This window comes from Mobula birostris, chromosome 30 (assembly GCF_030028105.1).
Source record: "Mobula birostris isolate sMobBir1 chromosome 30, sMobBir1.hap1, whole genome shotgun sequence".
NCBI classification, from domain to species: domain Eukaryota; kingdom Metazoa; phylum Chordata; class Chondrichthyes; order Myliobatiformes; family Myliobatidae; genus Mobula; species Mobula birostris.
Window position 1 is genome coordinate 33,913,606 of NC_092399.1, and position 12,050 is coordinate 33,925,655.

Sequence of the window (12,050 nt, forward strand, 5' to 3'; positions counted from 1 at the left end):
CACAGTACACCTTCAGACATTTACAAGTGTCTTTGGTGACATACTAATTCTCCTCAAACTCCTACCTTCTTTGTAAATGCATCAATATGTTGGGTACAGGATAGATTGACACCCAGGAACTTGAAGCTCTTCACCCTTTCCAGTTCTGATCCCTCAATGAGCACTGGCGTGTGTTCTTCAACTTACTCTTCCTAAAGTCCACAGTCAATTCATTGCTCTTACTGACGTTGAGTGCAAGGTTGCTCTGGGGCACCATTCAGCCAGCTGATTTGGGCATCTCGCCTCATACGCTTCCTTGTCATCATCTGAAATTCTGCCAGTCATAGCTGTGTCATCGGCAATCTATAGAGGCCTTTTGATCTGTGCCCAGCCACACAGTCGTGGATGTGGAGAGAGTAGAGCAGTGGGCTGAACTCCCGTCCCTGGGTCACTGGGTTTGGAGTCACATAAAGGTCAGACTGGGTAACCTGCTTCCCTGAGATCTATTTAAAGTGAGCTTAGCTAATTCCGTTCAGAAGAAAAGAATTGAAGCTTTTTACTTACGGGATGAAATGAAGTTGTTTGGGAGAAGGTCCACATGGAACTGAAATATTGGTGGCAATCTGATAGGTCCATCCCAGTGTTGCACATTATGGAGAGTTTTCACAGGTAATTTATTAATGAACCATAGACGCACACACACACACACACACACACACACACACACACACACACACACCCCTATTGCCCGTTGTGCCACTGGCATTTAGGGCAGCAATGCAGGTCCTCCATCTCTGGCTGTGTTCAGGGCTTCCTTCATCGTGTCAGTAGCGTCCTCTCAGCTTTCACTACTGTCAGTCATGCAAGTCCCGGGTGAAAACTCAGGAATACCTTCACACTCAGGTGCAGAAGGATTCCTCATTGCTGTTTCCGTGACAGTTTTGTTTGACCAGTCAGGGTTGCTAACGCTGAGCTGAACCCCCGAGCCTGGAGGACCGGTGGACCACTCTTAGTCTGGCCTCTACTTTTTGACCTGATTGACGTGGATGACCCAACCAAGAACCCAGGCATAAAACCCTGACTCCAGCCAACAGAGCTCTCCGGGTCGCTGGGCACCCTAGCCTCCAAACCCAACGACAAGGTTGTGGTCCTCTTCGAGAACACACACACACACACACACACACACACACACACACACACACACACACACACACACACACATACACACACACCAACAACCCTACACTTATCCTAACTGACAATTTATTTTCAGATACTTCAAATGTTACTAATACTGAATTACAGAGGCACGCAAAAGTTTGGGCACCCCTGGTCAAAATCTCTGTTACTGTGAACAGTTAAGTGAGTAGAAGATGAACTGATCTCCAAAAGTCATAAAGTTAAAGATGAAACATTCTTTTCAACATTTTAAGCAAGATTAGTGTATTATTTTTGTTTTGTACAATTTTAGAGCAAAAATAAGGAAAGGAGCACCATGCAAAAGTTTGGGCACCCCAAGAGATTTGAGCTCTCAGATAACTTTTACCAAGGTCTCAAATCTTAATTAGCTTGATAGGGCTATGGCTTGTCACAGTCATCATTAGGAAAGGCCAGGTGATGCAAATTTCAAAGCTTTATAAATACCCTGACTCCTCAAACCTTGACCCAACAATCAGCAGCCATGGGCTTCGCTAAGCAGCTACCTAGCACTCTGAAAATTAAAATAAATAATTCCCACAAAGCAGGAGAAGGTTATAAGAAGATGGCAAAGCGTTTTCAGGTAGCCGTTTCCTCAGTTCATAATGTAATTAAGAAATGGCAGTTAACAGGAACGGAGGAGGTCAAGTTAAGGTCTGGAAGACCAAGAAAACTTTCCGAGAGAACTGCTCGTAGGATTGCTAGAAAGGCAAATCAAAACCCCTGTTTGACTGCAAAAGATCTTCAGGAAGATTTAGCAGACTCTGAAGCGGTGGTGCGCTGTTCTACTGTGCAGCGACACCTGCACAAATATGACCTTCATGGAAGAGTCATCAGAAGGAAACCTTTCCTGCATCCTCACCTCAAAATTCAGCATCAGAAGTTTGCAAAGGAACATCTAAACAAGCCTGATGCATTTTGGAAACAAGTCCTGTGGACTGATGAAGTTAAAATAGAACTTTTTGGCCGTAATGAGCAAAGGTACGTTTGGAGAAAAAAGGGTGCAGAATTTCAAGAAAAGAACACCTCTCCAACTGTTAAGCATGGGGGTGGATCGATCATGTTTGTGCTGCAGCCAGTGGCACGAGAAACATTTTACTGGTAGAGGGAAGAATGAATTCAATTAAATATCAGAAAATTCAATTAAGTACCAGCAAATTCTGGAAGCAAACATCACACCGTCTGTAAAAAAAGCTGAAGATGAAAAGAGGATGGCTTCTACAACAGGATAATGAACCTAAACACACCTCAAAATCCACAATGGACTACCTCAAGAGGCGCAAGCTGAAGGTTTTGCCATGGCCCTCACAGTCCCCCGACCTAAACATCATCGAGAATCTGTGGATAGACCTCAAAAGAGCAGTGCATGCAAGACGGCCCAAGAATCTCACACAACTAGAAGCCTTTTTCAAGGAAGAAGGGGTGAAAATCCCCAAAACAAGAAATGAAAGACTCTTAGCTGGCTACAGAAAGTGTTTACAAGCTGTGATACTTGCCAAAGGGGGTGTTACTAAGTACTGACCATGCAGGGTGCCCAAACTTTTGCTTTGGGCCCTTTTCCTTTTTTGTTATTTTGAAACTATAAAAGATGGAAATAAAAAAATAATCTTGCTTAAAATATTAAAGAAATGTGTCATCTTTAACTTTATGCCTTTTGGAAATCAGTTCATCTTCTACTCATTTAACTATTCACAGTAACAGAAATTCTGACCAGAGGTGCCCAAACTTTTGCATGCCACTGTATACAGCATAAAATGTGTTCCTTTCACCCCACCTCATGTACGCTGGTAGTGATGCCTCCCTACGTTAACCCCATTTTCCTGCAGTGGCCCCACATCTCTCTAAGCCTTTCCCACCTAAGTATCCTTTTAAATATTACAATTGTATCTGCGTCCACCATCAGTTCTGGCTGTTCATTCCAGATAAACACCACTGAACTAAAAAAAACAAATTAATAAAAGTTAGTGAATTGAGATGGTGTTACTTAAGGTCATGACTGAGGGATCACTCGCTGAGGACACTTACAATGATTAGATGTTTCAACTAATGGGAAACCATTCAACCCATGAGGACCACATTCCAGGGGAGAGGTCACCTGAACCTCAGCAGCTGAGAACTTATAGGCTGAGCTTCAAAGCATTGTTGACACATTGGCCAAAGGAAGGGGCTTACCCTCAACGTCCGATCCAGATTCAGATTCAGATTCAGTTTCAGATTTATAAACACATCTACATGGTGAAATGCATGGTTTGTGTTAAGATGTGCTGGGCCCAGCCCACAAGAGTCGCCACACATCCTCAAAGTAACCTACTGACCTGCCTCAGGAACGCTTCAAAGTGAGTGTCCATAAAATGTGGATCCCCCACACCCACCCCCAAACCTTGGGGAAAACCTTCAGTGAAGGCAGGCGTCAATGATCGTGACCTCAGACAAAACTCATTGTCCACCGGACGGCAGTGACCCTGAACCTTCCTTATTATGTTTCTGAGACTTGAAACGAAAAGGCAACTCAGGCTCCTAGAAAGATTCAAATGCAACCTCCATAAGGTCCCCCCAGTTGCCTGGAAGGAGAAGTAAATAAATGCCAATCATCTCCCAGACTAGCATCCCCAACAGTAAGGTCGCAGTTCTCAGTCCGCTCTGTTCGTCAATACACAAGGTGCCTGAAACAGACTTTCTGTTTCAAGTTCTGTCATTGGCAAGGATTACCAGGAAGTCAGAGGAGAAGATTCAAGGATGTGCTGAAAGCCTCTTTGAAAAATGCATCCTCCTCATAACCCCTGGGAACTTCTGGAGCATGGCCACTCATTTCCCATATCGGACCGCAAAGCACACCAGCGTGAGGTAAAAACTGCCCAGCGGATTATCGGCACCCAATTGCCCACCATTGAGAACATCTACCATAAACGCTGCCTGGGCAAGGCGAAAAGCATTATCAGGGATGCATCTCACCCTAACCATGGACTTTTTTAACTCTCCTCCCATCCAGTAGGCGCTACAGGAGCCTCCGCTCCCGCACCAGCAGGCTCAGGAAGAGCTTCTTCCCTGAGGCTGTGACCCTGCTGAACCTCACATCACAGCGCTAAGCAGTATTGCATCTGTATTGTACTGTCTCAGTACTTTTATATTTGTGTGCTGTAGCACTTTTTTATTCGCAGTTATTTTGCAAGTAACACTATTTTTTGCATTTCTGGTCAGATGCTAAATGCATTTCATTGGCTTTGTATCTGTACTCAGCACAATGACAATAAAGTTGAATCTAATCTAATCTAATCTGGAATCAGTCGTGATGGTATTGTGAATCTCAAAGCCCTGATAAGTAGCACACTGAGGGTCTATACAGGCGCCAACTCAGAAACTAGTCACTCCATCGGCCACCTCCTGCCCCAGCTTCCAAACAGTCTGTGGTTCCCACTTTAACCTCATCATTTACCCCAGAGGCTACAAACCCAGAACAGATGGAAGCCTTCCTCAAATCTGAGGGACTACCTGAGAAGAAGAGAAGTTGGACAGTTAAGTTTCTCCTGATCAGAACCAGAATCAGCCTTATTATCACTGACATTTGAACTTCGTTGATTTGTGGCAGCAATACATGAAAAATACTATATAACAATAAGAAATAAACACATCATACAAAACGAGAATGAAGTAGAGAGGTAGTGTTCATGGGCCGTTCGGAAATCTGATGGCAGTGGGGAAGAAGCAGTTACTACAATACTGAGTGTGTGTTTTCAGGCTCCTGTACCTTCTCACTGATGGTAGCAATGAGAAGAGGGCGTGTCCTGGGTGGTGGGGGTCCTTAACAGCGAATGCTGCTTTATTCAGGCATGGCCTTTCGACAATATCCTCGATGATAGGAAGCTAGTGCCCATGATGGAACTGGCCGAGTTTACGCCCCTTTTTTCCCGATCCTGTGCGTTAGCCTTTCCTGTGCATTGTGCGTCCTCCTTCCCGCACTGAAGTGGATCGAGGCTTGACATTCCCAAAGCACAGCCATCGGACTCTGAACACGAAGCTCACCATCGTCAATCAAGTGCTTGCTCTCTCTCCGTGCGGGAGTTAGGAGACAGAAAGGGGAAGGACAAAGGGCACGGCAATGGAGCAACGGCAGGGATTACAGATTGGGAAGTAATGAGAGGGACTGAAGGAAATATGAACAAATGTTATCATAATAAACTTGCTCCTTTACCTTGCCATCTGATGAAGAGGAAAGAGTTAAAAAAATAAAGCCAGCCATTATGATCCCTGGCACAGTTGGAAGATAAAAACAACTTATATATATACACATATAAATAATTTTTTGTATTATGAATTTGTTTTAGCTGAGTTACCATGGTGAGAATTCCCACGTTGTTTATATAATGAATTATAATAAATCAAGTTTGGACTGGGAATTCTGAACTAGCTTCCATTTCTCTGCTCTGCTACTTCAGTAGGTCTGTTATTTATCGCTTCTGCTCTCTCGCACAAAACCTGTGCTTTAATTATTCTGCAGTTAAGTGAGGAATACCACAGAATTTGAGGCTGACGCAACTTGTCAAAGATCCTCCTGGGCACATAACCCCTTTTAATCCTACAAACCACTGACAAGTTCTGCCTCGTGACACTCAACAGCAGTTTTCGAACTGACACCGTACAAGGGACAGCCTTAGAGAAGGCCCAACTAGCCTTAGTGGGATTTAGGGCTTCTGCAGTTGTGCAAGGTACTGGTATATGTTTAGCAATTGTCTGTTTTAATAATGAATCATACCATGTTATTTTTGCATCCATTTCTTAAAAGGAAGACGAGCATTTAAGCAGCGTCTTTATAACCTTGAGACATCTTAAAGTACTTCACAGCGATAGGCCACAGCAGTCATTTTTGTTAATACAAGAAATGCATATTTGTTCATAGCTAACCACCAGAAACAAGGAAATAAACAGAAAAGGGCATCGACTACAGCCGTTATTTGAAGTTGTGCCAGGTGTTGATGAGGCCAGATATGGAGTACTGTGTGTAGTTCTGGTCACCTACCCGCAGGAAAGGTTTGAACAGCAACACACGCAGCAGGTGGGGTAGCATCTATGGAATTGCATGAACAGCCATAGGAATGATATCAAGAAGCTTGAACGGAGAAAACGTACAAGGATTTGGTTGCGACTTGAGGATCTGAGTTACAGGGAAAGGTTGAATATGTAAGGTGCAACAATTAAATCCTAGAGGTATACAAAATTATGAAGACTATGAATGCATGCCAAAGTTTTCCCCTCAGGTTAGGGAAGAGTAGAACTAAAAGTCATAGATTTAGGGTGAAAGGTGAAGTATTTACGGGGATTGTGAGGAAAGACTTCACAGTGGTGTGGGTGTGGAATGAGCTCCCAGCAGCTGCAGGTTCAATTGCAATGTTCAAGAAAAGTTTGGATACATATATGATGGAAGGGGGATTGAAGTGAAATGGTCCAGGGCAGGTGGCTGGGACTTGGCAGAAGACCAGCTCAGCACAGACTAAATGGGCTGAATGGTCTGTTCCTGTGCCATAGGACGCTATGATTCTATGAATGTAACATTAGTCTTAATGATCCTGGTTTGGCCTCAACCAGGACAAAGAACACTTTTATTTAACGCAGTGCAAGGAAGTCATTGATGTTAATTGAGGGGGAAGCTGGAGCCCAAATTAGACATCATAGAGTTCTGACTGCAAAGTCATTGCTTATGCTGCCTCGGGTGAAGCGCCTGAATCTTCCCCCAGCTTCCCTTGTCCTCACTTCCACCTGACTGCTCTTCTTGGCCATTTACGAGGGGTGATTGATAAGTACGTGGCCTAAGGTAGAAGGAGTCAATCTTAGAAAATCTAGCACATTTATTTTTCCTACATTTACACAGTCCAGCAGTCGTGGAGCATACGGATCCCTTCTTTGTAGAAGTCGGCATCTTGGACCTCCAGAAAGTGGTCCACAGCAGATGTGATTGATAAGTTTGTAGCCTAAGGTAGACAAGATGACTTAACTTCAAACTTTCTGCACTTTCACTCGAAGAGTTGAACTGCATATGCATGTAACGAGAGCTGTACAACTCATCTCCTTCTGTAGGAGGGAACTATGTTGAAAAATAAATGTGCTAGGTTTTCTAAAATTGACTCCTTCTACCTTAGGCCACGAACTTATCAATCACCCCTTGTACTTCTGATCGGAAATATACCTTTGAAACCTTGTAACCCTTTAGACAAGCAAGGATATTCTAAAAAGATCAATGCATTTGAAAATGAACTTTGTCAATATGTCCTGACGAAGGGTCTCGGCCTGAAACGTCGACTGCACCTCTTCCTAGAGATGCTGCCTGGCCTGCTGCGTTCACCAGCAACTTTTATGTGTGTTGCTTTGTCACATGTACATTGAAACATACAGCAAAAAGTGTCAGTTATGTCAAATCAATTCAGCAAGGATTGGACTGGGCGGCCCACAAGTATTGCCACACTTTCAGTGCCAACATAGCATGCCCACAACTTATTACCCCTGACCGTACATCTTTGGAATGCAGGAAAGTGGAGAGAACATACAAGCTCATTACAGACAATGTTGTAATAACATTCCGCTAACCACTATGCTACCGGGCCACCCCATGTTATAGCCATATTATTTCTGACCAAACAAAACACAGCGTAAGATAACTTAAAAGAATTATCAAAGACTGGATTTGGCTCCTGACCAAGCATTAATCCCTTGCCTTTCCACTGACCGACTTGCAGCTAAAAGTACCCAAATTCCTCTTACCCACTTTCAGCCCAACAAAAACAGGTCTCAGACAGCAGTGATCATTTGCATTTGTATTCCCACAAACAGGAGAAGACCTGCAGCTGCAGGAAATCCAAAGCAACTCACATCAAATGCTGGCGGAGCTCAGCAGGCCAGCTGAAGACTCGGTCCTGAGGCAGGGTCTCGGCCCGAAGTGCGACTGGTTACTCTGTCCCCACAGATGCTGCCTGGCCTGCTGAGTTCTTCCAGTACTTTGTGGCTGTGTTAATTGAGAAATATCAGCGGCTATACTCACATCACTTAGATGCAAAAGAAATAATGCTTGCTGGTCCAGTGAAGGAGATCAGCAGTACAGGAGAAACCCAGGCAGGGAGCTCTGTCATGGGACACAGGCAGTTCTGGGCACCAAGCCAGCAGGAGAGTTGAGGAAAATGGGAGTCAGAAAGGAAACCAAATAATGTGAAGATCTGTGCTATTGCAGCAGGTGAAGGTAGAGCGGATGGGGTCTTTGACTATGTTGCTTTCCTGAGGCAGTGGGGTGTGCAGACAGAGTCTGTGCAGGGGAGGTTTGTTTTCAGGACAGACTGAGCTGTGTTCACAACTCTCTGCAATTTCTTGTCATCCAGCGCAGAGCAGCTGCCATACCAAGCTCCAGTGCATCCAGACAGGATGTTTCCTGTGGTCTATCTGTAACGCTGGTGAGAGTCGCTGGTGACAAGTCGGATCTCCTTCTCCTCCTGAGGAAATAGAGGTGCTGGTGCTTTCTTGTCTGTGGCATCTATGCGGCTGGACTAGGACAAGTTATCGGTAATACATCAGGAGTCCAAAGCCAAGAACAAACTAGTTCAGCTGTGCAGAGAGGCAGATTGAATGGATGGAATTAGCGGCAATCAGTAACCACCTCAGCCCAAGGAATGTCCGTTTGTGCATTCTGGTGAATTCCAGAGATCCCAGAATCCCAGTGAATCCCAGTGATCTGTAACCACCTCAGCCCGAAGGATGTCTGTTTGCGCATTCAGGTGAATCCCAGTGAATTCCGGTAATCTGTAACCACCTCAGCTAAAGGGAAGTCCGTTTGTACATTCTTTTTTGTCAACTAATTATTCAAAGTTACATGCCTCCCAATACAGGGATCTGACCCACAATATTGACAATTCCTTCCTCCCCAACCCCCAAAAGATCCTGCACAACATGCTGACTCCCTCCAGCCGATTGTCTGTCCACCACACTTGCTGTTTCTCTTTGTAAATCTATTTTTCCTTACAAAGTGGAGGGCTTAATTATTGGAGTACTGGTTGATTATGAAGTTGTTATTAGTTTTCGACATTAAATTAGCTGCTGAGGCTATTATGAGCAAATCAAATCCCTGTCCCCACTGTGATTGTAACAGCAGTTTAATGTTGATCTTTCTGCTCTTCCTCAACCCCAGTTGCATGTCCCATTGCGGCCCAAGCACTCACTGCGAGGCGCAGCGACAGATGTCTATAGGCGAGGAGGCTCACTGTTGATGGAAACTCCAGCTCTTCCCTAACTCTTGTCGAACTGAGCCAACAATTCTCTCACACCGTTAAGTATTTTAACTGCTTTCAAGGACTCACTGTATCAATGCACATAAACTATTTAATAAATTCTAAAGTGCCCTGTGTGTCAAAATGTTTACTTAATCTATAAACACAATACACAACGGAGAAAAGTAGAGCACCAATTTTACTTCATTTACAGGAACTTTGGAAGTCATTCACCAGCATGAAGTCTTCCTTATACATGGAGTGAGCTCCCATTTCAGGAGAACTGGGTGTCACGGCTGATTAACAAATTCCCACTGCTGTCTATAAGGAGTTTGTACATTCTCCCCGTAGCTTTGGTGCTCTGGTTTCCTCCGGGTGCCCTGGTTTCCTCCCACATTCCAAAGACTTACGGGTTAGGGTTAGTAAGTTGTGGGCATGCTTTGTTGGCAGCACTTGCAGGCTACCCCAGCGTAGCCTTTGTATTGTGTCGGGCGTTGACGCAACCAACACATTTCACTGTACCTTTCGATGTACATGAGACAAACAAAGCTCGTCTTTAATCTGAACCTCACCACAAGCTTGAGTCACCAACTGACAGAATGAAAAGGTTCAGTTGTTCGATAGCTAGAAGTGTGGGATAGTCGTAACACAACAAGTTCTGGATAGGAGATGTCAGCAGAAAATATCCGCAGCTCAGCATCAATCGGCAGCCTCTCCCTGGCACTGAAGGACACAAAGAGAGTAAGACCAGCTTCTGACCTCAGGTCAAGTGTTGGCTCCAACTTTACAACTGAGTCAATAATGGAAGGCTTGTTTCACTCCAAACATTCAGGCAAAACATCTCAACGTAGTTTAAGGAACGCTACAATCAGATATGCTGCCCTTCAGACAGGTGTTAAGATGAGGATCCAGTCTACCCTGAGACAGGCAAAAGTGATGCTGCAGCAGTAAGCTGAAGAATGAAGCAGGAAAAAACTGTCCTGATCAATAATTATTCTTCAGTGACAACACTAAAGCTGTTTTACCTAGCTGTTATTATCCTGTGTGAGGGAGCTTGGTATACACAAAATCTAGCTGTTGGATTTCCACCAATACAACAGTGATTATACTTCAGAAACATGCACGGCTGTAAAGTTTTGGAGTTTATGAAAGTCACGGCCAAGATGTTTGGAAGTAAAAGATCTATGACACGGGTAGTAGGGAGTTCTCCTCCTAGCCTTGCTGTTGACATTTGTCCCTTGGTGATCATTACCACAGTGCCATTTATGGGATCATGCTATGCAGAAATTTGCAGCTCTTTCCCAGATTGCAATTGTAACCATAGAGTCGTGCTTGGGAGAAATGCACGACTGACTTCCCTTCCTTCCTTTCGTCGGTTTTGTGGGCAAGGTCAGCAATTCAGGAGTACCTGTATTGGCCTCTGGAAGGAGAGGCAGGGGCCAGCTGACAGGGGGGCCTTCCCTGGGTATTGGACCATCTACATGAGCAGTGACATCTGCATCCTGGGAAGCAGAGGCAGCCAGCCCAGCAGAACCAAGAGTCAAAGTGACACTGGTTTCAGTTAAGCACCAGGCTGGTCGGTATCTGTGGGCGAAAATTTCAATGACCTTTCCTGAAAACTGCTCTCTGCTTTTATTTCAAATTTCTAGTAAGTTCAGTAAACTCGTTACAGGGCTCATTGGAGGTCTGTGCAACATCATTCCCATGGGAACTCAGTGCCACCACCTCTCTTTCGCCTTGGAAAACAGAAGCAAAGTCTGTGCCCCAACTAACTAATGATAATTGTTTTCATTTATCATGAATACTGGCAGGATGAGCTAACCAGAATAAACACCTCGATGCAGGTCTTTTCCACAACCGCGAACTAACTGCAGAAATTATACACGGGCATTAATCCAATGGGAATTCCATGGAAAAACAGTGAAACTAAACATAACAATATTCCAAAGTAGTTGGAGACTGAACAGGTACTTCCCATTGGGGTGAATCCAGGAGGTAGGAAGATGAGCTTTATAAGACCACAGCCCCACACCCCATTGTGTTTGCCCTGACAACCATCACCATTCTGTCCAACCAAAAGACCAGCACCAAGTCATGGCTGACACAGAACCCAAATTACTGTCAGGAGGACCAATACCATCATATGGTAGCCTTTTTCCCGATGCAAGAATTCAGATCCTAAAACATACTCACTCCTGCCTGAGGAGTGACTTGGATCTATTCCAATTTGCCCACCCTCACAACAGGTCAACAGCAGATGCCAGTTCATTGCCTCTTCATTCAACCCTGGAACATCTGGACAGTGAAGATGCATACATCAAGGTGTTTTTCATTGACTACATCTCCACATCAAAACTAATCAAAGTGCTTGAAAACCGAAGCCTCAATACCTCTGCTCCCTGATCTAGTCGCTTCACACTTACAACTGTGTGGCTAAGCACAGCTCCAATGCCATATAACAACTTTGTTGGCTAAATCAAAGCTGGTGATGAATCAGTATTGAGAAGAGAGACTGAAAGACTGGCTGAATGGTCCCACACCAACAACCTCTCACTCAATGTCAGCAAGACCAAAGAACTGATTATGGAATACAGGAGGAGGAAACTGAAGGTCCATGAGCCAGTCCTCATCAGA

The 12,050-nt window shown here is 44.5% G+C and overlaps 1 protein-coding gene across 1 annotated transcript in view; it reads right to left on the bottom strand.

The window, feature by feature from the left end:
- The window catches only part of LOC140190473 (potassium voltage-gated channel subfamily KQT member 4), a 140,132-nt gene that overhangs the window by 80,579 nt on the left and 47,503 nt on the right, over positions 1-12,050 (bottom strand). The gene's annotated exons all lie outside the window — the stretch shown is intronic.